The following is a 26,355-nucleotide window of genomic DNA, read 5'->3' on the forward strand; positions in this document are numbered from 1 at the left end:
GATTCTTACGGGCACTAAGAATGGGGCCAGTATAGCGGTGTCACGCACAAGAAATTCGAGCTAATCGTGCAGTCTAACGCCACAACGCGATTGGTTGATGAGTTCGCATCACGCGCGCGATTGGTCGCAACTAGATGCGTTAGACTGCACGATCGGCTCGAATTTGTGAGTGACACCACTGAACCAGCACCATTCTTAGTGCCCGTAAGGCTCGTTCAGATATATCTTAATGCTCGATACGATACGCATGCCGCTCCGATGTTTAAGCGAGACAACGCTGTGCACGTATAGCGACACCGCTCGCACATCGGAACGACATGCGAATCCTATCCAGCGTGCTAAGTGCCAGTGCTGCGAACCTTATTAATCTATTAAAGATATTATCCTAGTCTCTGATGCCCTTAAACTTGACAGTAGTAAGCCGGCGCGCGCACGCGTTGCATGTTGCGCCGGAGTCGTTTATTGCACGGTTTGATTTGAAACTTTCGCGGCCGCGTTATGATACACGGTACCGATATACAGTTACTTTTCATTAATTAAAGTTTGCTTGTTTTTGTGTTTAAAAAAAAAGTGTTTTTCAAACTGTTGTCTGTTTTTTTCTTATTCAGATATTATTAATGATTTAATGTGTAATTTTTTTTATTATATTGATAGTGTACATGCTGTTGTGAGTTTAAGATACGCTGCACGTTGCATTATAGAAGAACGTTCACATAAGTTGTAGGTAAGTTTTTAATAGTAATCTAAATTGTATTTTTTCTTATTTAATGCATGTTAATTATAAGATGTAATGTTTTGAAAAGATGTGTCCCGCCGAGTTTCTTGCCGGTCCATATTGAGATACCCTCCTGCAATTGAGGGGGGATTGAAATCTTCTCGGGTTAGAGGTGTATGGTTAGAGCCGGTGTAGCTTTATTTGACCTGGGTATGTCCTTAAACTACGTCCACAAGAGAGGTATGGGCATTGTGAATGTTATCTCGCTCTGTGTGGTAGGGCACAGCACAGCGGATGTCATTCCAGATCTAGAGCAGAGCCCAACTGGGGAAGTACCTCCACCTTACAGAAAATCGCAGCCAAATAACACTAGACCCTACTCATAGTGTTGTGTTCCTGCCGGTGAGTACTCCTCTGGAGTTGCAGGCGTACATAGGCTACGGATACTACTTACCATCAGGCACGCCGTATGCTTGTTTGCCACCGACGTAGTATAAAAAAAAATTTACGTTCATAAGCGCATTGTAACATGCCTACTTGAATAATAAACTATCTTTATCTTTACCTTTAATTTCAATATGAATTACAAAAAAATGTCCATCTATAAATTGGATATGAAACAATAAAGGATGATCAACTCTGGTCAACGTGGGACTCGAACCCACATCTTTGGATTGCCGGTCCAAACCAAACAGCCTAGCCAAGGTGACAATCGCTACCGCTGCGACAACGAAACGCTTTGTGTCTATCAGTCTACCGTATTAGTGCGACAGTGACAGGTGCGTTTCGATCGCTACGGAGCGTAAGCGATTTGCACGTTGGCTATGCGGCCCGGCAATCCAAAGATGTGGGTTCGAGTCCCACGTTTGCCAGATTTTTTTCATTACGATTGACATCTACATATACAAATTATTGATTATAGTGTACTACATCCAACAATAAAACGAAACCGGTCAAGTGCGAATTCGTTTTACTCGCGCACCGAGGGATCCGTACAAACTTTGAATTATCTCGTATAACTATAAAGGCGAAAGACTTGATCAAAAGTAACTATATGAGTAAGTAAGTATAATAGTTGACGACCGGTTTGGTCTAGTGGGTAGTGACCCTGCCTACGAAGCTGATGGTCCCGGGTTCAAATCCTGGTAAGGGCATTTGTTCGTGTGATTAGCATGGATATTTGTCCCTGAGTCATGGATGTTTTCTATGTCTTCTTCCTCGCGTTGTCCCGGCATTTTGCCACGGCTCATGGGAGCCTGGGGTCCGCTTGACAACTAGTCCCAAGATTTGGCGTAGGCACTAGTTTTTACGAAAGCGACTGCCATCTGACCTTCCAACCCAGAGGAAAACTAGGCCTTGTTGGGATTAGTCCGGTTTCCTCACGATGTTTTCCTTTACCGAAAAGCGACCGGTAAATATCAAAATGATATTTCGTACATAAGTTCCGAAAAACTCATTGGTACGAGCCGGGGTTTGAACCTGCGACCTCCGGATTGCAAGTCGCACGCTCTTACCGCTAAGCCACCAGCGCTTAGGGTGTTTTCTATGTATTTATAAATATTTATATATTATATATATCGTTGTCTAAGTACCCTCAACACAAGCCATATTGACCTTACTGTGGGACTTAGTAAATTTGTGTAATAATGTCCTATAATATTTGTTGGACATTATTACACAAATTGACTAAGTAACATATGTTGGTTTTACGAGAATAATTCTAAAATTGTCCTTTTATTTTAAAAAATGTGTCTTTAATGTAATCATGAATAAATTTCAAACACACGTAAAGTTTATTAAATTGCAATTTGAATTCGGAAATGTTTTTTGGTAATAAAAAAAGTTACTAAGATACAGGTCTGATTATATTTTTCCTGTAAAATTTATAGCAATGTTACAATGAAGTACGTAAAAATATATATTTTTTTCTTTGATAAACTTCGGAGAAAAGGGTGGGGGGGGGGGGTTCACATTTTCCTCCATAAATATGATTTTTTTGCTACGGATAAAAAAGAAAAAATGATACCCGACTTGACCTAATTTGAAATTTGACCTTGACTTTGAAATTTTGCCTCCTCTTCATATTGGGCGTTTTCCGTAGTTAATAAAATAAAAATATAATAATTTCAATGTGTCTGGGTTAGCGTTGTTCATAACTCGATAGCTATGTAAGTGATTCTCGAGATATTTAGCGTTGTGACAGACGGACGGACAGAGCCGCATCATAAGGGTTCCTTTTGTACCTTTTTGGTACGGGATCCTAAAAAGGACAAATATTGGTAACATTTAAAATTGTACTACATAGTTAAAGGCTAAAAGCGGTGGTGGCCGAGTGTATATGACGTCCGACTTTCAATCCGGAGGTCGTGGGTTTAAATCCTGGCTCGTACCAATGAGTTTTTCGGAACTTATGTACGAAATATCATCTGATATTTACCACTAGCTTTTCGGTGAAGGAAAACATCGTGAGGAAACCTGCATACATCTGCGAAGAAGTTCAAAGGTGTATGTGAAGTTCCCAATCCGCATTGGGCTAGCGTGGGGACTAAAGCCCGAGCCCTCTCGCGCATGAGAGGAGGCCTGTGCCCAGCAGTGGGACGTATATAGGCTAAATTATTATATATATTATACTACATAGTTAAGGACCTGTAATTAGTCAAAAGTTAATTGATTCCATTGTGTTACGACTGTGATTGATTTGCGATTGTGTTATGTTATATGCATGAACGTGTGTAAGCGTATGCTAAAGACTTATATAAATACATAACAATACAATTTACATGGTTAATTTTCGCAACACAAATATATCAATTAACTTAAGACACATCACAGCTTCTTAACTACGCTTAATTATGCAAAAAAAAAATCGCAATTCACCCATTTATGTGTGTATAAACAATCAACCTGCTGTTCATTCACATAATAAATAATTGCACAGTGCTATCAACGATTTGATAAGGCGAGCTTTGGTCTCGGCGAACGTCCCGTGTATCATGGAGCCCCATGGAGCGACTTAGACCCCTAAGTCGTTTAGATGGTAAAAGACCGGATAGTCTTACGCTTCTTCCTTGGGCGAAAGGCCATAGCTTGCTTTGGGATGCCACGTATGTGTTTACTTTTGCTCCCATTCATCTCTAGCACACGGTGAACAAGGCAGGCGCAGCTGAAAGTGCGGCCAAGGTAAAGCACAGCAAATACGCCAACCTCGAGCAAGTGTATGATTTTATCCCGGTTGCCGTCGAGACTGCGGGCTCTTGGCGTGCCGGAGCCAAAGCCTTTATCAAGAGCATAGGTCTACGGCTGAAAGAAAGAGGCTGCGACCCTCACTCTGGTTCTTTCCTGGTTCACCAAATATCACTCCGCTTGGTATTTTCGGTACTTTTGGTCCGGGTGAAAATCAGAGTGGAGGATAGGTTTATATTCTTTGTCCAACCGTGTCGTGGCGGCTTGGAACCGTTTACCGGATAGTGTTGGAACTGCTCCCTCGGTCAATGTTTTTAAAAAACAGATTAGGGTTTAGGGTGCTCTTGATTATATTTTATAGCTACGAAATCTATATACATTGTGTATTTTTGATATAACTGCAAACTAAAACTAGACGTAGGTTTTAGTACTATAAAACAATTATAAATGTTTTTTTTAAATTCACTGTTAACTACAAGAGCATAATTAATTTTTCATCACACTTGCCCGTAAAAGGTGTTATTGTATGCCAGCATACTGAGATGGAATGAGCTATATTATGCCCACGGGCGTAACAGATAAAAAAATAACAATGGCATTATGTAGTGCTTTAATCTACTTAAGATCCTAAACACACAGCTAGATCAAACATCTTTATTGATGATGATAATAGCATCCGTGTTTATCGCGTCAATATTTACTGATCATAAAACGGTAGATTTGTGTAAAACGGGTTTAATGTTTGTTTAATTAAGTAACTTTATGGATAAGCGTTGTGGTGATATGAATATGAAGAGTTATTTGTTTACCAAGGGAGCAAAGTTATTGTTTACTACTCGTGCTAATGAGACTCGATCAAACAAAATATTTCCAAAGCATATAACTAAAGCTGGCCATACATACATAGATACAGTTCAACTGCACAGGTAAAGCTGGTTAAAAAACCGGCCAAGTGCGAGTCAGACTCGCGCACGAAGGGTTCCGTACCATTTTTTATAAAAACGGCAAAAAAAAAAATGTTTGTTGTATGGGAGCCCCCCTTAAATAACTATTTTATGCTGTTTTTAGTATTTGTTGTTATAGCGGCAACAGAAATACATCATCTGTGAAAATTCCAACTGTCTAGCTATCACGGTTCATGAGATACAGCCTGGTGACAGACGGACGGACGGACAGCGAAGTCTCAGTAATAGGGTCCCGTTTGACCCTTTGGGTACGGAACCCTAAAAACTACACAGTCAAATGTCACATACGCTAAGTTTTACCTGTGCAGTTGGTAAAACTGCGCAGGCATACCCTAATGTGTATGGCCAGTTTTAAAGTTCATCCTATTAGCTAACGTGACGCAACTCAAAATTTGTATCAATTTACTTTGCACTCTAGACGACAAAACGGAACTTTGCTCACTGATTTAATAGAATGAAGAGACATTTCTGCAGAGTTGGATATGCTATTATATTAGCATACAACGATTAACAGTATCTAGGTAAATAATCAGTACCGGATTAAGACATACCGTTATTTAGCACACCGGAAGGTCAATTAGAACTTATATTTCGATATAAAATGTGTCATTTTGCTACCAAAATAATATCATTTTCATGGTGGCCGAAGAGCTGGCGGCTTCCTCGCACAACGTATCAGTATTGCGATACAACGAGGAAATGTCGCCAGCATCCTTGGTACAATGCCTCAAGGGCCTATTTTAGATATAAGCTAGTTATAGTAATATAATTTTGATATCGGAATTAAAGTTTGTTACCGTGTAATATGTGCTCCAAACTTGTGTAGGCACTTTGCTCCAAAATTGGAACTATTGCTCCAAAATTGGAACTAATTTTTTTTTAAGTACCGTAAAACCACCCAACTATAGTCCAAAGCTCCCAACTATGGTCCACAAATAAAATCAATTTTTCTCGTTCAGGTGTGTATTTTACTATATTTTTGTAGTTCTAAGGCAAAGTATGTTTATAAATGGAAGGTAAAACTAGGAGTAAACCACAAGGAATATTGGTATAGATACTTAATTTCCTTTTGAACTTGTGGACCATAGTTGCAGTATTGGACTATAGTTGGGTGGTTTTACGGTATTGTTATAGGTATATTGTGGTAGGTATGTTAATATATGTGCCGATTAAAAGTAGACCATCATATTTTTATTGACCATTATCATATTTTAATACATAATCTCATATATAAAAACTGTTGGAGTACAATTACCGAGTGGGAAGCAAAATAGTCACATTTCACAGTACTAAAAGCGATATGTGCGCAGACGCAGACGGTTCGTAGACGGCGCACTATTTCGTAACTCCCGCGCAGCGGCGCGCGCACGTCAAGTTTAAGGACGCGCAGTAAGTACAAGCTAATAACATACCTTGACATTGATTAAACTACTGGGGGCGTAGCCAACATCACAATGGTTGATAGAAAACGCCCTGAAACAATGAAGTAGTCACTTGAGTTTTCGTTTTTTTTATACTACGTCGGTGGCAAACAAGCATAGGGCCCGCCTGATGGTAAGCAGTCTCCGTAGCCTATGTACGCCTGCAACTCCAGAGGAGTTACATGCGCGTTGCCGACCCTAAACCCGCCTCCCCCCTCGTTGAGCTCTGGCAATCTTATTTACCGGCAGGAACACAACACTATGAGTAGGGTCTAGTGCTATTTGGCTGCGGTTTTCTGTAAGGTGGAGGTACTTCCCCAGTTGGTTGGTTTCGTACCATCTGTCATCCTGATTTTTTTACTTTTCGTTTGGAATTTGTCGATAATCGGCCCGATTCGAAGAATGATTAATATACGTTTAAGATCTTGGAAAGATCTTTAAAAAGATCGATAGCTAAACGACATGTCAATATTGATGTTTATTTCGATTCCACTGTGATCCCAATAAGATCTATCTACGATATTTTTAACGTCAAAGTGACATTGGTTGCCCGAATCGAGTTGCTTTTGTCAATTATACGACATACAAACGATATCTAAATGAGAACTTATCTACACCAGAACTTATCGTTATCGTATCTCATTAATCGAATCGGGCCGATTGTCGTATAGAAAATATCGAAACTTTAAAAATAAACACTTTATTGTACATCACCAGACAGGTTAAGATACAATAAAACGGAATGTTTGCAATGTACGAAGGCGCACTTATCCCTATAAAGGATCTCTTCCAGTCAACCTTGACCAATTGAGAGTAAAAACTAAAACATGATAGACAAACGTTCTGAAAAATGAGAGCGTACCTAATTATGCGTATGGGAGCGGCGTTTTCATTCATGTGAATCTTAAGCCGTAAAATTAGTTTAACACTTAGGTATATAACTATTATAGGTATGTCCTTTGTAAAATTCGGGAGCATTTTCTTCATTGTCACTACCCACAGTTAAATACCTATGTATATTAACTTCATTCCTTTAACGACTCTCAAATACACTCAACAGTCATAATTCTAATAGATCCTGAATATTATTACTTGTAACTCGTGAAAACCTGAAAACTCCAAAAACCTTTAGTTAATAGTTTAAAACAAAAACAAATGAACGGTAATTATGGAAGGTAATTACAGGATATAGGCCAGGGCTCGGAACCGGTTTATTTTTAAATCCCGAAATAACCCAATATTTTTAATTATTTTATACTCTTTACGTAGGACTGGATCATGTATTTAGGTAACAACTTCGCATTATTAGATAGTCCCATTAAAAATGAAATAATAAACCAAAGAACGAAAAAGAACGTAATAATACCGGTACCCTTTGTATGAAGAAAAAACCGGTTCCGAGCCTTGATATAGGCTTTAATCATTTTGTAATACAATGTAATGGTGTCATTCTTTTGTTGAATAATACTTTTCCGGGTTGAAACATCTGCGAATAAGTACAAGATAATCTGCAGTGTTTATCGAGTTCTTATATAGTTAATTTCTGAGTAGATAGATATATAGATAATCCGTTTATTTGTTTGCCACAATACACACAGGAAATACAATTAATAAAATGACAAAAAAACAGATAATACAAAATTATACGAGAGAAATACACATTAGAAATACAGAAGTAGAAAGAAAAAAAATACATTTAAATAATACTGTTCCATACATATAGAAAATGTTGTGTGCGTCGCAGCAAAACAAAAGGGTTCTGGCTCAGTATTACGCTTCACCCTACGGGAGAGGCACTGATATTCTGCCAGGACCAGATCACGTCAACCAAGATACAGTGTAAAATATGCAATATTCAAAGTTAGTACTTACCTAAATACCTTGTTTATAAAACTAGTGACATAATTATCATTGAAAGTGAGTACTTGCATAGTTATGATGTTGAAGTGTCAGTGTGATTAGCATGCTTAAGTAATACGTAGTGTCAAGTGTAATTATAAGAAGAAATCATTTTATATACATTGTGAATTACTAAGACCGAATAAAATAATATAGATAAGTAAGTAGAAATCAGAGATAAGTAAAAAATACGGACTGATTGTCGCTAACATGGATAAAAGAATAAAGATTGAACCTGATCGTTTTAAAATAATAAAACAGGGATATTGAATGAAATTCTTACACAAATTGACTAAACCCCACATTAAGCTCAAGAAGGCTTTTATTGTGGGTACTCAGAAAACGATACATATAAATATTAAATACATAAAAAACACCCATGACTCAGGAACAAATATCCGTGCTCATCACACGAATAAAAACCATCGGGATTCGAACCCAAAACCATCTGATTCATAGGCACCTTCACTACCCACAAGGCCATAATTATGAATAATCAGATTAATCAGTAATATTTTTAATTATTTAAAATATTTATTATAGCGACTTAAGTAGTTTAAGATCAGTATGTATGTATTTAACTTATGAATAATAATATAGGTCAAGGGAAACCTTATTCCATACTTATTCAGGACATAAGTTTTGTCACAAGGGTTTTGAATGATAAAATTAATACAAAGCTTTTAATTTAAAAAAAGTTAGCCATGATTTGAAAGCTTGTTTCTATCAAAATGTTATACGTATAATTACTTTAAAATTTAGATCGCGACTTTATATATTTATTTATTTATTTATTTAAACGTTATTGCACACATAAAGAAAAATGTACAAATGGCGAACTTAATGCCAAAAGGCATTCTCTACCAGTCAACCATTGGGTCAAACACACATACTCATCATATATACTACTTGTTTATCCTTTTAGATTGTTGCTAGACTCCAATACGTGGCTGTATTGTAAACAATTATACTTCCCAAAAAGTAGTAAAATTTGACAGTGTCAAATAGGTACAATTGTTTGTTTGTATGTTATGAACCTACTTTATTAGAACATTATTTTATCACCAGCATTTAGTTCTCCGACAAGTCTTGTTCTTCAGCTAATACCCTTCAAACTTAGTGTACTTTTCAGTGACACGCTAATTTTCGTAAAACATGTACACTTGCAGTTTTGGCAGTCGAATACACATGCATTTTTACAGTGACGTAGCGTGCCTTGGCGGGGCCCCGTATAATTAATTGTTTGGGCCCTTAGGAAGGGTAAAGATTTCTCACAAAAACGCACGTTGGGGCCCCGTATAATTGATACGGCAGATATGGAAAGAAAGATAAGAGACCCAGCTTTTGCTTTATCTAAGATTCAATCATGTACAAAAGAAAAATAAATAAATAGGGATAAAAATCTCCTTGAAGAGGCCACGTTTTTTTGCATGTTTTTTATCTGGGAGCACGGTAGTGCAAAAAGCGGTGTTTTTGCGAAATGTCTATATTGAGGGACGAGTAACTACGGGTAACACTGAGCATGGCCCGACATGCTCTTGGCCAGTTTTCTTAATGTATGACAGTCATCTATATCACTTTATAAAACATCTTATAACTAAAACACGTTAAAGAATTTAAAACTGACAATCTCAATGACAAACATTTCTAGCAGATGTAATTTATGCATGTGATTACACTTGACATTCATATTTGCATGTCTTTTTGACCAAACACGTAGTTCTATTTTTAATATGACCTTTTGTATTATGTTATAGTATAATATAAAATAGTATCTTATACCTTTAAACGAGCAATTCTTGTATATATATATATATATATATATATATATATATATATATATATATATATATACAAGAATTGCTCGTTTATATATATATATTTCTGTGATCTCGGAAACGGCTCTAACGATTTCGCTGAAATTTGTTATATGGGGGTTTTTGGGGGTATACAATCTATCTAGATTAGTCTTATGTTTGGGAAAACGCGTGTTTTCGAGTTTTCATGCGTTTTTCTTTCGACGCAGAATATGGTCGCTAATTTCGTGTTGCCGGCCACTGTCCGTCTGGTCCAGCGGGTTAAGACGCGGACTGCTAAACGAGTGTTACGGGTTCGAATCTCGCCCGGTGACTAACTTTTGTTTTTTTTTTTTATGTGTTCAAGTTTATATATAATTTTTTAATTTTTATTGTTTTAGACAAGTTTAAATTAGTGAAAACAAGAGAGCGCCACTCTGCCCTATGTTGCGCCACTTCGCGCCAGTTGGGTATTCCGAGGGCGGACAGGTCTTTTAGGACTTCGTCCAGCAATAAAATAACATAGCATTATATAATATATGTTTTAAATATGTAGTTTCCGTGCTTCACTTGTTTATGGCCCGGACGGAAGACCAGCGTTGGCCCATCCAGGTTAACACCATGCTGAGTCGGGATCATTTCGTGGCTAATATGTGTCATGTAATGTAATGTAATACGTTGTAATATTATGTATAAGTTTAGTTTGTTTTGTAGTTTGTTGTTTGGCCTAGTGGGTAGTGACCCTGCCTACGAAGCTGATGGTCCCGGGTTCAAATCCTGGTAAGGGCATTTATTCGTGTGATGAGCATGGATATTTGTTCCTGAGTCATGGGTGTTTTCTATGTATTTAAGTATTTATAAATATTTATATATTATATATATCGTTGTCTAGGTACCCTCAACACCAGCCTTATTGAGCTTACTGTGGGACTTAGTCAATTTGTGTAATAATGTCCTATAATATTTATTTATTTATTTATTTATGTTCGTCTTTTTATCCGATATATTTTGGCCACTAATAAACTATTTCTATTTCTATAAATAACTGATTACGATTGCACGGAGTCCTTTTATACTTTTTAATTTTTATATCACGTCGGCGGCAAACAAGCATACGGCCTGTCTGATGGTAAGCAGTCACCGTAGCATACGGACACCTGCAACTGCAGAGGTGTTACATGCCCGTTGCCGACCCAGCCAGTTGCAGATTAACAGTCTCTACTAACCACTTGTCTTTCTCGTATTTAAGCAAAAATAACCGGCCAAGAGCATGTCGGGCCACGCTCAGTGAAGGGTTCCGTAGTTACTCTTCCGTCACAATAAGCTAAACTGGAGCTTAAAGTATAGTAAATTGTTAACCAAGGGATGAAACGGTACCTTTCACCCGAGTTAAACAAATCTAGGCAAATTTGCATAATCAGTACCTAATTAAAGTAAGTCTTTTTACTATGTAGGGAAAACTTTTTGCGATAACTCAAAAACAGCTAAACTGATCATGTCCGCTATAGTTTTCATATAATGTCTTTCTTAATCTCTACTTCCACGATTTTTTTCATATTTTTAGGACCTATGGTTCAAAAGTTAGAGGGGGGGACACTTTTTTTTTTCTTTCGGAGCGATTATCTCCGAATATATTCACTTTATCAAAAAACCCCTATTAGTTTTGAAAGACCTTTCCAACGATAACCCACACTCTAGGGATGAAGCGAAAAAAAATTTCACCCCCACTTTACGTGTAGGGGAGGTACCCTAAAAAAAATTAAATTTTTAGATTTTATTGTACGACTTTGTCGGCTTTATTGATTTATATATCCATGCCTAATTTCAGCTTTCTAGCACTAACGACCACGGAGCAAAGCTTCGGACAGACAGACAGACAGACAGACGGACATGGCGAAACTATAAGGGTTCCTAGTTGACTACGGAACCCTAAAAAGGACAATTAAAGAATGAATTCATCAATTACACGTATGTCTATATTACGAGTAAGAGGCATTATCTCATTATAACAAGGAAAATATAACAGAAACCTAAAAAAGTCTTCAATAGAATAAAATATCGATCAAGAGCATCTGGCCATGCTCAGTGTAGGGTTCCGTAGTTACCATTGTGTTAGAATAGGCAAGTCGAAAACTGCTATGCCGATCATTTTCGCTATAGTTTTTATTCAGCTTTTGTAATACGAATTTTTGAATATTTTTTGGATCCAAGGTTCAAATGGGTTGTACATTAACTCGCTTGCGCCCGTGACCTTGGCATGTCAGTGACGTTTTTTGTTTATGATATAAAGCGTTCAAAGGGTCAAGAAACATATATCTGAGACTGTAATCTCTCTCCCTTTCTCACACAGATACACATATACACACACGCACGCACGCATTCACACGCTATCACTGTATTCATAGGGTGTTGTTTCATTCGCTAATATTGCTGCTGACTGTATAGTCGAAGAAATATTATTTGCACCCATAGATCTAAAGTAAAGATAAGCCCATGCATATGCAATATGCAATTTCGTCCGAACAGTCTCGTTAAGCATAAATACAGCGCCATCTGTTGTATACTGCGTAAACTACGTGGCCGATGGTCAGAGCAAAGATACAATCAAGTGGCTTTGGCCAGAGACATACACGGAAGTAGGCTGCACTCTAGCCTCCAAAAAACTTGACTAGAATAATGGCTCGAGGGAGACCTTAGTCTCTTTCTTTCTTAAGAGCGACGATGAAGTGACAATTGAATAAATGTTATCATTGTTGCCGCTAAACAAGCCATGCTACTATATTTATTTATATAAATGTCATTATTATAGATTTTGCCGAATATTAAGTAGGAATAAGTGGGATTTAAAACATATTAAAATGTGTTAGATAAATACATATTTTTTTAATATACAAACATACAAAATACTTCATAACCCAAGAAGCTTGATTTTTACTAAATGTTAACATTTAGAAGTACTATTCTTAAGTGAGTCAATAAAGTAGCCTGCCTACCTAACCAATAAAAATGTCATTTATTTTAATAAATATGGTAATAGCCGAGGTCTCCCTCGGGCTATCTCGCTCGGCTCGTTTTTTGGAGGCGAGAGTGCAGTCTACTTTAATATGTATCTGTGTTTTCGCCACGCCGCGCCGTGAGCGCCGAGCAAGATCGTCATAATCATTGTGCTTCAAATGATTGCTTAAAATTTGTTTTAAGTAAGAAATTAATGTAATCTGAAATAATTTATCGATCATATGCAATCTCATAAGTATATTTGATTTTTCTGTAATAGTTTTTAAACATTTACACGAAACAATTAGGCATTTTAAAAATTGGCTTGGCATTACGTGATGCCTTTCCAGTGCGCAATTCGCCAGACGACTGAGCGCAGCGGTGTAACTAAATGCGATTTTGACACCCATGTTTTGGCCCCATTGAATGGGGCCCATTCGTATGTTCGTAAGGCTCGCCTGGGCTATAATCGCAAAAATCGAAGTTCGCCAATTGCGGGCATTTTTCTCTGTCACTCTAATTACGTTTTAGTGAGAGTAAAAGAGAAAGATCCCCGCAATTTGCGACCAATCGCGCGCGTGGTGCGAACTCCTGAACCAATCGCGTTGTGGCGTTAGACTGCACGATTGGTTCGAATTCGTGTGCGTGACACCGCTGTACTCATCCTTATTGCCCGTAAGGCCCGTCCTTAGATATATGTCAATGGGCGCGAGTAATCTCATGATACTCCATCGAGCTATGTTGTTGAGGTGAACTATGATATGTGCACAATAGATTTTATTTAATATCCCTATCACAATATTAGCATTTCCAATAAGTCATTATTTTATTCAATTCCATCTTCTATTATTCCAAACGGTTTTCCAAAGTACATCGCCTTCAAAAACATGTCAACGCTTATGGATCTTAGTCCTTTGAAATAAAGGAGAACAATGTGTAGATATTATTGACGTTTAACCGCAATTACGTCACTTGAAAGGAGGAAACCGCAAATCATGAATTATTTAAACTATAGTAGGTATGTGTTCTAGGATTCCATGTTAATGGAAAAGAAATACCCAACAGGCGATATGACTCATGGTATATAATTGACGAAATACAATTGAATTCAGACGAACTGTCTGGCCTAGAGTGTAGTGACCCTGCCTATGGAACCGATGGTCCCGGGTTCAAATAAATGCCCTTACCAGGATTTGAACCCGGGACCATCAGCTTCATAGGCAGGGTCACTACCCACTAGGCTAGACCGGTCGTCAAAGTGATGAGCACGAATATTTGTTCCTGAGTCATGGGTGTTTTCTATGTATTTAAGTATTTATACCGGGTGTTTCCTGTAACAGGAGCAATAAATTAAACTGTAGACTGTACTCCTCAAACTGATCAACATTTGTTCAGCGACTTTTAAAAATAACTTATATTTTAATTTTTATTACACATTGAAGTTAATTCTAAGACGCAATGTATTGCGAATTTGGTTACGTTTAAAGCGTGACAATGACAAGCAACGTCAAACACACTGATGTCAGCGTACATTGAAAATAATATTAAATTTGTATGAAAAAGATAAAATCTAAAGATTTCATAATTTTTAAAAGTTGTTAATCATAAGTTATATCATTTTAGGAGTACAATATATGGTTTAATTATTTGCTCGTGTTACAGGAAACACCCGGTATATATCGTTGTTTAAGTACCCACAAAACAAGCCTTTTGAGCTTACTGTCGGACTTAGTCAATTTGTGTAATAATGGCTTATAAAAATAAACCGGCCAAGAGCATGTCGGGCCATGCTCAGAATAGGGTTCCGTAGTTACTCTTCCGTCACAATAAGCTAAACTGGAGCTTAAAGTGTAGTAGATTGTTAACCAAGGAATGAACTGTGGGTGTACGTCTTTTTACTATGAAGGGGAAACTTTTTGCGATAACTCAAAAATAGCTAAACTGATCATATCCGCTATAGTTTTCATTTAATGTCTTTCTTAAGCTCTACTTCAAGATTAATTTCATATTTTTTGGACCTATGGTTCCAAAAGTTAGAGGGGGGGGGGGACACATTTTTTTTTCTTTCGGAGCAATTATCTCCGAATATATTCACTTTATCAAGAAATGTTTGTTGAAGACCCCTATTAGTTTTGAAAGACCTTTCCAACGATATCCCACACTGTAAGGTTGAAGCAAAAAAAAAATGTTCACCCCCACTTTACGTGTAGGGGAGGTACCCTAAAAAAAATTAAATTTTTAGATTTTATTATACGACTTTGTCGGCTTTATTGATTTATATATCCATGCCAATTTCAGCTTTCTAGCACTAACGACGGAGCAAAGCCTCGGACAGACAGACAGATAGACGGACATGGCGAAACTATAAGGGTTCCTAGTTGACTACGGAACCCTAAAAAAACACAAAAAATGCACCGATTGGTCATAAAACTTTATCTTTACGAATAGTTTGAAGTGCTTCTCGCGCCTATTATAAATTAGGGCTTATTAGATCAACACGTTCACCGGCACTTGCGAACGGGGCCCGTTGTCGTGCCCAATCACACTTGTAAGACTCGTTTTTCCTTTCACGAAATATCACATTTGAAATGTAAAAATAATTTAATTGTAAAAATATCTAACAGATTATTTTTTGCAATTCGTAACCAAGTAATCCATAATTTACATACACACGTAGGTACTTGCATATCTTTGAATTCTTTGACGACCAGTTTGGCCTTGTGGGTAGTGACCCTGCCTACGAAGCCGATGGTCCCGGGTTCAAATCCTGGTAAGGGCATTTATTCGTGTGATGAGCATGGATATTTGTTTCTGAGTCATGGGTGTTTTCTATGTATTTAAGTATTTATAAATATTTATACATATATTATATATATCGTTGTCTAAGTACCCTCAACACAAGCCTTATTGAGCTTACTGTGGGACTTAGTCAATTTGTGTAATAACGTCCTATAATATTTATTTATTATTTATTTATTTATATATCGCATGGTATAAGTAAATTCTTACATAATTACATACATATGTAATTAGTATCCTTCCCGTACCTAGTCGAATAAACCCCTTAAAGACCTAAATAATATTAAGCAATTTGACATGTTTAGTTTATGAATAAATAAATAATAATAATAATGTTATATTTATTTATGTAATTTAGTATAATTTTAGGTAAAATTTTCGAATAGTTTGCTCATTGTTATTTATTTTATCTCGCTGTGCATGTTTATTTTGGATGGCATTTTTATATAATACCAACCACTTATATATTGTAAAAAATTGTGAATGTTTTCTGTTTAATACGCCTTTTAAATAAATAATAATAAACGTCATCTATTTCAGCTGGGAAACTAGGGAGTATGACTCTTTTTAGACGTAATACTCTTTATAATCATTCATTAATAAGTACGTCAGATATAGTTTATGGTAATATGTTATCCGATACGCGTGTCCGCGCATTCAAAGTGCCTGATACATATCCGATGAGTGCACCAAGAAAATCATAGTGACGCACTTAGGCAAAAGGTTTTTAATTTGTGTTGTTGTTAATATTTATTGAATTTATTGAATCAAGTTATCATTTGCCAAAGCGTTACGTAGATTCATAACTTAAAAACTACTTATTTATTAATTAAAAACTAACTTACATCTACAAATATCTGTCTTGCATCCTTTCAAGCACTTTTCCACTCAGATATTAGTCTTCCTATCCCTGTCGCAAACAGATCACACTCTGGTAGGGCCGTGAGTAAGGAGTTAGCGAGCGCAGTTGCACGCAGTACGGGGGAGTGCAGGCGCAGACGAGTACGCGTGCGCACTATGGCCAGTAGTGGCGGTCGCCTCCGTCTACTACAGTACGCATCAGGTACAGAAAGTTTTAGAAACCTTTCTAGGAGGCCAATACTATCTATCTTACACCTCAAAAATTAATCTCCTAAAAAGTTAATACTTAATGGAGTTGACTATTGTCAAATACCGGTGTCATTTGTTTCAAGTTTGTGATCTATGTCATTAATTTGCCTTAAGAGGATATATCAGCTGAGCCCCTTCTCAGATTTGTGATTTTTACCTAAATGTCTCCGTCGCGCTGACGGGGACGGCTCCTAAATTAGTGCGATAAGGACTACCTACTGCAGCTCAGGCGGAACATCCTGCGTAAAAATCTCAGATATCGAGGTTTCGTTCTCGACATTGTCTTCCAAAACTTAACCAATCGTAACGAAATTTTGGGAACGGAATGAGAAAGAAAATATTTGTGTCTGACCGTTTTGATTTTTGCCTTTTATTGCCGATTTTGTATGCTAGGCGTCTGTTTACAGCGCCGTTTGCAGTAACCTAGTTCTTATAAAAGCGGCCAAGTGCGAGTCGGACTCGCCCATGAAGGGTTCCGTACCATTTATGACGTATTAAAAAAAAACTACTTACTAGATCTTGTTCGAACCAATTTTCGGTGGAAGTTTGCATGGCAATGTATATCATATATATTTTTTAGATTTTTCATTCTGTTATTTTAGAAGTTACGGGGGGGGGGGACACACTTTTTACCAATTTGGAAGTGTCTCGCGCGCAAACTATTCAGTTTAGAAAAAAATGATATTAGAAACCTCAATATAATTTTTAAAGACCTATCCATAGATACCCCACACGTATGGGTTTGATGAAAAAAGATTTTTTGAGTTTCAGTTCTAAGTATGGGGAACCCCCAAAATTTAATGTTTTTTTTTCTATTTTTGTGTAAACATCATAATGCGGTTCATAGGATACATCTACTTACCAAGTTTGAACAGTATAGCTTTTATAGTTTCGGAAAAAAGTGGCTGTGACAGAATCGGACAGACAGACGGACATGACGAATCTATAAGGGTTCCGTTTTTTGCCAATTCGGAACCCTAATTGCCATTTGGCTACGGAACCCTAAAAAACAATAATATAATAAAAAGAAAAACGTACAAACACAGATACTAGTAATATTGAACTCATATAAAAATTATTCATCTATGGCCAACATCCAGAGAGAAAAATGTATAGAGAAATTACCACTACTAGAAATGTGACTGGTCTTCAAATGAATCATCAAAGCTGGATTAATTGGAATACATATATATGAATATTTTTGGAAAATCTTGTAGATTGGTGCGGTCTGGAAAAGGGTTAAGGGTAAGTTTAAGGTCAAAGTAGATTGACTGTCTGTGGTTACCTGAACTAGGTGACACAGATTTGCTTCGTGATTGACGATTCTATAACCAGTGATCGGAACTATGGGAGTAAAACTTTAACAAAACTTGTTAAGCGGACATAAAATAGTGCATACAGCCCTGAAAATATTCATGTCCATAGGGAGTGGAATAGTATAGTACTTACAGCCATAAAAATATTTACATTCATAGATATTCGAATATGTTTAAGGCTATAAGCACTCTTTTTACGTCCGCTTGATAAGTTTTGTTAAAGTTTTACTCCCATAGTTCCGATCACTGTATGACCTTTGAGGCTTCATTGCCCTTATAAAGGAGCGTTGTATAATACTAAGTGGCTCTATGATCTATAGGCCTTGTACACCCCAAGGCTCCGCCATTATGAAAAAAAAAAACGAAAATTCAATCGACAAAAGATTTTTGAACCTGTTCACAAAATTTGACGAGAATCGTTTGAGAAATGCGACCAGTAGTGCTAAGATGGTCGGCTCTTTATCATTTGTCACCATGCCTGTCCCGTTCTAACAAGTATTTAAGTGCGAAAGTGACGGGCATAGTGACAAGTGATAAAAATGGAACCATGCTGCCACCGCTGTAGAGGAGAACGTTCGGATATACAAAATAATTTTTGTCCAAGCCAAAACAGAGACCTTCGCTAACGCTTGGACAACTAGACCCAGTCCAATGAAAGAGACTAGAAAATGGTGGCAAATTAAATCTAGTGACTCTGTGAGCTGTAGACCTCGCGATAAGATTCATCTTTAAAAAAAAAAATTGTACTTGGTTCAGTCATTATTACAGCACACTCACAGTGGTATTGAGTGCCATATACCGTAGTGGTACTTAAATCCTTTATGCCAACTTCCACCATTTTGAACATATTAAAAAATAAAACATTTTTTTTTTCTATATACTGAATGTGCTCCCTAAGTTTCACGAGAATCGGTTGAGAATTAGGACCTGTAGAGGGGAAGATCTGGACATAGGAAAGCATTGTGCTTATGGTCCGATTCGAACAATGCTTATAAGATATCACACCGATATTATACTGATATGTCAGTGTTAAAATTGACGTTTTTGGTTGAAGAAATGTCACTTTTGATATTGACAGATCAGTATGATATCGGTGTGACATCATATAAGCATTGTTCGAATCGGACCGATAGTGTAGACGTGTAGAGGCAAAACATTGGCAGCCTAAGGGTAAGATCCAGGCGACTATCAATTCAGAGGTTGCGGGCTCACATCTTGGCTTGTACCAATGAGTTTTTCGGAACATGTACCTATTATGTACGATATCGATACCGTCAACCGGGGTGAATAGGGACATAAACCGGAAATGTCATTACCTGATAGTTTCTTAAAAACTACCCACTTACATTGTATCCCCAGATTTTATCCCTATTCACCTCGGTTGACAGTTATTCCCTTTGTAAAAAATTGTGCCTCCGTCAATTCTTGGGATTAGTTGCCAAACGGACCCCAGGCTCCCGCTTCAAACTTTGTCTCAAGGGTGAGACAATCATGATGAGACATGTAGAGACGAAGCTTCCGTATCATAAGGCTAACTGGAAGAGATCCCTTTTAGGGATAAGTTCACTTTTCAAAATACATATTTTATTGTGTTTTTACTTTGCAAACTTGTTTATGTGCAATAAGGTGACATACAGGATGTTATGTTATAAGTATGTAACTTTACTTTTGAGTGGCATTAACGTGAGACACTTCATTCGGTTCTTGTCTGTTTGATTTAATTTCTTGTCTTTAATTATTTATTATTTAGTTTAATTATTTATTATTTTATATTCATTCAAGTCTTGGAGACCTTTTACATCTCTAAGAATAATTTAATGATCGTTTTTTTTTTAAATTATATTTTACCTCTGACACTTAGAGACCTTTTATATCTCTAAAGAAGAATTTTAGTATTTGTTGGTTGTATTTTTTTCTTTCATAGTTTTTTGTGTAATTCTGCATACATCTCTAATAAGTATAAAATTTTTCATTGATTTGTAATTGTATTTTGTTATTTTTATTGTTTGTAAAAATTGTCATTTAAAGTGGCCTACTTCATGTAATTGCATGATTTCTATAGTAATCTAAATGGTATTTTACAGTACATATGGGGCTACTTTATAGCACTAGTGCGAGAAGTAGCATATTATGTTACTGTGTCGAACATTTAAAGGGCCATATGTACTGTAAAACGTTGTATGATACATGTGCGAATAGGTAAATAGGTAATTCGAAACGAGTGGCGATAAATTAAAACACGACCGAAGGGAGTGTTTTAAATCGACACGAGTATTTTTCGCACTTGTATCGTAATGTACTATTTTCTTATTATAAATAAATAATAATAAATAAATAAATATTATAGGACATTATTACACAAATTGACTAAGTCCCACAGTAAGCTCAATAAGGCTCTGCCTACGAAGCTGATGGTCCCGGGTTCAAATCCTGGTAAGAGCACTTGTCTTATTCGTGTGATGAACATGGATATTTGTTCCTGAGTCATGGGTGTTTTCTATCTATTTAAGTATTTATAAATATTTATATATTATATATATCGTTGACTAAGTACCCTCAACACAAGCCTTATTGAGCTTACTGTGGGACTTATTGTTAGTCAATTTGTGTAATAATGTCCTATAATATTTATTTATTTATATTTTATAGTCATGATCATGTAGTAACATTCGGCCTTGATCTCGGCTCGCAGTTCCCTTTGATACAGATAGCGGAGATTCAACGATAAATATGTGTCTATCCCCGGAAAAAGGGACCTTGAGCCTAATTCAATTTGAAATGTGTTCACTTTTTATGTTAAAAAGATTAATATGTAGGTGCAAAGGTATCCATCGCCATTCAACGTGGCAACGCGGCTAGCGTTATGGGTACCTTTGCGCCGGGGACAACTCGGGGGGGTCTTTTTGACTAGACTTAAGTTAGTCTTAAGTTTTGTTATTTTTTAAGTATTTTTTTTTTGGGTTTATTTTGAAATATACTCTTTTTAATCATAAAAAATATGTAGGTATGTTTTTTAATTATCTTTAATTATTAGTTTTCGTTGTTTTTGTGTTTATACTTGGGACGAGGCTTGTTGCCGGCTTTCATTTGTTTTCTCCTGAAGAAGCCTGGGGATAGTATTATTCTATTTAGTACTAGTAAGACTTTAAAACTTACACACGAAATGTTCATAACCGGTCTGGCCTAGTGGGTATATAGTGACGCTACCTATGACGCCGATGGTCCTAGGTTCGAAATTTTCGAATCCCGGTAAGGCATTTATTTGTGTTATGAGCACAGATATTTGTTCCTGATAGTCCATTGAATAAAAAGTTCTAGAGTGCGTGAGTTAGTAACGTAAGATGTTTCTTCGGAAACATGTCAAGAGTCCCTAGGTAATAAACATACTAAAACCCCGGGACACTAGGAGGAGCCCCGGAGTGGGGGGAGGGGGGAAAGGGTCCATTTTTTCATTTTTCGCTTAAATCTCAAAAACGGTACATGTTAGAGAAAAACTTTCAAGGAAAAGTTGAAAGGCCATAAAATTATCTACAAGTTGTACCTAAATCATTTTTTTCTATTCCCAGCCGTTTCTGAGTTACATGCAGGAAAAAATGATTTTGGCTCAAACAATTTCCCCATACTACATACCCATGTTTATCACATCAATCGATCAAAAAATATTTCTTTCTTCCAAAAAACTCAAATGTGCAACTTGTGACCGGTACTGATAGATTGCTCTTAATTAGGTCTATAATTGGTAAAATAAACACATTCCTCCATGGAAGCCTTTAGGAGGAATCGATTGTCAAAATATTATATTAGGGTAGTTTGAGTTACTGAACTTGATCTTTTTATTTTTTTCTTCCAAAAAACTCAAAAGTGCAACTTGTGACCGGTACAGATAGATTGCTCATAATTAGATCTATCATTGATAAAAATACCAGATTCCACCACGGAGGCGTTTACGGGGAATTGAATTTTATTAGGGTAGTTACGATACTTGAACTTTTTATTTTTTTTCTTCCAAAAAGCTCAAAAGTGCAACTTGTGACCGGTACTGATAGATTGCTCTTAATTAGGTCTATCATTGGTAAAAAAAACACATTCCTCCATGGAAGCCTTTAGGAGGAATCGATTGTCAAAATATTATATTAGGGTAGTTACGCAACTTGACCTTTTTATTTTTTTTCTTCCAAAAAGCTCAAAAGTGCAACTTGTGACCGGTACCGATAGATTGCTCATAATTAGGTCTATCATTGATAAAAAAACCAGATTCCACAATGGAGGCGTTTAGGAGGAATTGAATTTTATTAGGGTATATAGTTACGATAACCCTAAGTTGGTAACATAAAAAGTTTTCGAATTTTTCACCTTTCATGGGATGTAGCTCGAAAACGGCTGGGAATAGAAAAAAATGATTTAGGTACAACTTGTAGATAATTTTATGGCCTTTTAACTTTTCCTTGAAAGTTTTTCTCTAACATGTACCGTTTTTGAGATTTAAGCGAAAAATGAAAAAATGGACCCTTTCCCCCCCTCCCCCCACTCCGGGGCTCCTCCTAGTGTCCCGGGGTTTTAGTATGTTTATTACCTAGGGACTCTTGACATGTTTCCGAAGAAACATCTTACGTTACTAACTCACGCACTCTAGACCCCCCTTGGAGGGACTCATTCAATGGACTATGAGTCACGGATGTTTTCTATGTTTTTAAGTTTTTTTTTAATTTATTCATTAATACAGCATATACATGTATTCTAAAAATAATGACAGCTAACAAAGCCGCCTAGGGGGCTGCTGTAATCGATCTTACACTCTAATATTATAAGTATTTGTATATTATATATGTCGTTGTCTGAGTACCCACAACACAAGCCTTCTTGGTTCACCGTGGGACTTAGTCAATTTGTGTAAGAATGTCCCTATAATAACAATTATTTATTGAAATTAATATTGTCAAATTAATTTAATTAATTAATTTAAATTTAATTAATTTAATTAATTTAAATTAATTTTTATATTGTCATTGTCATAGGTAATTAATTCAAGGTAAGCATAAAAATAACTGTATAGGTAGCCCTTTTAGGGGAAATAATGGGGCTGGATTCGTCCGGTCCACTTTAATTTCGAGGTTCAAAAACAGTAGACTCAATTTTTGCTACAAGGCGTGTTAAATTACTACCCAAAATTCCATCTTTTTTATACGATCGGGCCAACCCGTTAAAAGGGACCTTTATCAAAAGAACCACACATTTGTGTGCATATAAAACAAAATATGACCAATGATGAATGTTGGTAATTATCTTGTAATTTTCCGGAAATATTGTATTCATCGATACAATGTTGCCATCTAGTCAGTCATTATTTACATTATATACAATACCTGTACCTACATATACCATTATCAGGTAGGTAATAACCATTGTAATAATAATCAAATGCGTTTTTATTTAAAATATTATCAGAAATCGCGAAGCGTTGTATACAATTGTGATATAATCAAGCTTTTCAATCTCGTACCTCACTTAGGCAACTCAGCAAGTTTCGTTGCCAAACACGGTACTCTACTGAAAAGCTCTTTATTATACCACGATTGTATAAATGCTATTTGTTATCATTCGCCCGTGCGTCTTTGCGCCAACATGTTCGGTCGGACAAACTAGTACGACTGAAATGCACGATTGACAACTGAATGACATCATTTAAATAAAATTGTTTTTTTTGACGTTGAAACTCTAGGTCCATGTCCATGGGGTCCCGGCGCGCACAAATTTTTTGCATGAATCGCGAAGCGTCTGGTTAACTGGCCACCGAAGAGCTGGCGGCTTCCGCGCACAACGTAAAGTCAAACTAACTATAGGCCCTTGATGCATTGTGCCTAGGAAGCTGGTGGCATTTCTTCGTTGTATCGCAATGCTGATAGAGTCTGACCATGATAAGTTGGCAGCGATTTTGATAGCCCAGACGGTGCAAGTTTACTTTACACTTTACACTTGCACCGAAATCAAAATCGGTGCCAACTTGGTCTGACTCTATCAGTATTACGATACAACGAGGAAATGCCGCCAGCATCCTTGGTACAATGCCTCAAGGGCCTATTTGAAATTTAAGCTGGTTATAGTTAATTCTCTGTGTATATCCAATATGTATATTGTTATTTAAAACGTAATGTATATGAAAAATATTCTAATAACAACTGCTAATTAGCTATTATTAAGTGTATTATAAAAAGGTTATATTTCCAGGTTAATACAAAATAAAAACTTTAACAAAAAGTTCACAAGAACTCTACGTTTCCTTTTCAATCAATCAATAATTTAATCTTCGGATTTAATTGTTTACGATTTACGATCACGATAAATATCACACGTATTTCCTGTTGTAAACATCTGGGGGCCTAGTCAAGATGACAACAGTAAATCGACAAATGCTAAATGAAAAAAAATGTAAAAACACAACCTGACTATTCCCATACATTATTTAAGTTTCGATTGTCGTTTTTTTTTCAACAATTGTCATTTTGACTAGGCCCCCTGGGCCAAGTGACAATCATTAAGAGGATAGGCCGCGGCCGCCTCGAAACAACATCATACAAACGTAGTAACGTAACGTTGGACCCGGGTACGTCCTTAAACTACGTCCAAAAGAGAGGTATGGGCATTGTGAATTTCATCTCGCTTTGTGTGGTAGGGCACATCCAGTGGATGTCATTCCAGATCTAGAGCAGAGCCCAACTGGGGAAGTACCTCCACCTTACAGAAAACAGCAGCCAAATAACACTAGACCCTACTCATAGTGTTGTTTTCCTGTCGGTGAGTAAGGTTGCTAGAGCTCAACGAGGGGGTGCGGAGTTACGGTTGGCAACGCGCATGTAACTCCTCTGGAGTTGCAGGCGTACATAGGCTACGAAGACTGCTAACCATCAGACGGGCCGTATGCTTGTTTGCCACCGACGTAGTATAAAAAAAGTCCTAATTTTCCATTCTGGATATTATCCTAATTTTCAAGTATTATTGTCCTAATTTTCATAATTAAAAATATTTTGACACATTTTGTTGTATATCAACTACCAACAGCTATGCCCGTATGTTTGATTATCGAATCTTAAATTATTATAAAAGTAAGGACCATTTAAACATTTACCATAACAGTTTTGAATGATTCACGGTTAGTTTCACTACAGTTAAATCGACCGGGATATAAACCGTGATTACCTTAAAACAATATAAAGTTTTTATTGAGCTCTCGATATTTCGACGCAGTTACATGCATCTTGTTCACGGGTGACTGGAACAAGATGCAGGTAACAATATAAAAGGTAATCACGGTTTATACCCCGGTCGATTTAAGTGCATTTAAACATTTGTCACTATTAACAATAAATAAAAATAAATAAATATTAAAGGACATACACAGATTGACTAAGTCCACAGTAAGCTTAAGGCTTGTGTTGTGGGTACTCAAACCAATCATGGTTTCGAATTGGTTGGATACTCATACTCATACTCATTATTTATTGGTAATAGGTGATTACATGTCAACTTACATAACTAGTACAAATAACATAAAAAAAAGGAATTGAAATTACAACATATTAATTAAAATACATTAGCTACTTGCGTAGGTATTATTATTAACATTTCGCAGTCAGAAATTCTTCTATATTATAGAACGACCGCTCAACAAGCCAAGTTTTCAGTTTATTTTTGAAGATTAACAAACTAGGTGCGTCTGTTATTCCTGATGGTAGATTATTATACACAGAGGGGCCCATGACATGTATAGTTTTTGCCGACTTTGGCTACGGGGCACTGCAGCTAGTTTGTGTCCGTATCGTGTAATACGGTCGGTTTTGTCACCCCGCCTGGGGTATTTATCTAAATTCTCTCGCGTGTATAAGGCTGTTTGCAGTATCAAGAGGCCCGGCAGCGTAATAATCCCTAGCCCGTATTGAACGATGGACTGTATGCTAGCGAAGTAACAGCTGCGGACTGCCTGAAGCGGGAGGGCGGTCGTCAGCCTGCTAAGGGCGAAACAGGCCCTTCCCAATTTACCGCACAGGGCATATATATCAATATATGATATGTAAATATTCAAAAACATAGAAAACACCCATGACTCACGAACAAATATTTGTGCTCATCATACAAATAAATGCCCTTGCCGGGATTCGAATC

At 36.8% G+C, this 26,355-nt stretch overlaps 1 protein-coding gene across 2 annotated transcripts in view; it reads left to right on the top strand.

Moving 5' to 3' along the window:
* Window positions 1-403: 403 nt before the first annotated feature.
* LOC133530331 (phospholipase A1-like) overlaps window positions 404-26,355 on the top strand; it is a 62,342-nt gene continuing 36,390 nt past the window's right edge. Inside the window, exon 1 of one of the 2 annotated variants that reach the window (XM_061868238.1) lies at window positions 404-724. The gene's annotated coding sequence lies outside the window, so the exon portion shown is untranslated. The remainder of the gene's footprint in view (window positions 725-26,355) is intronic. The other variant, XM_061868239.1, reaches the window with a different exon arrangement.

Source organism: Cydia pomonella, chromosome 22, assembly GCF_033807575.1.
Source record: "Cydia pomonella isolate Wapato2018A chromosome 22, ilCydPomo1, whole genome shotgun sequence".
Taxonomy (NCBI): domain Eukaryota; kingdom Metazoa; phylum Arthropoda; class Insecta; order Lepidoptera; family Tortricidae; genus Cydia; species Cydia pomonella.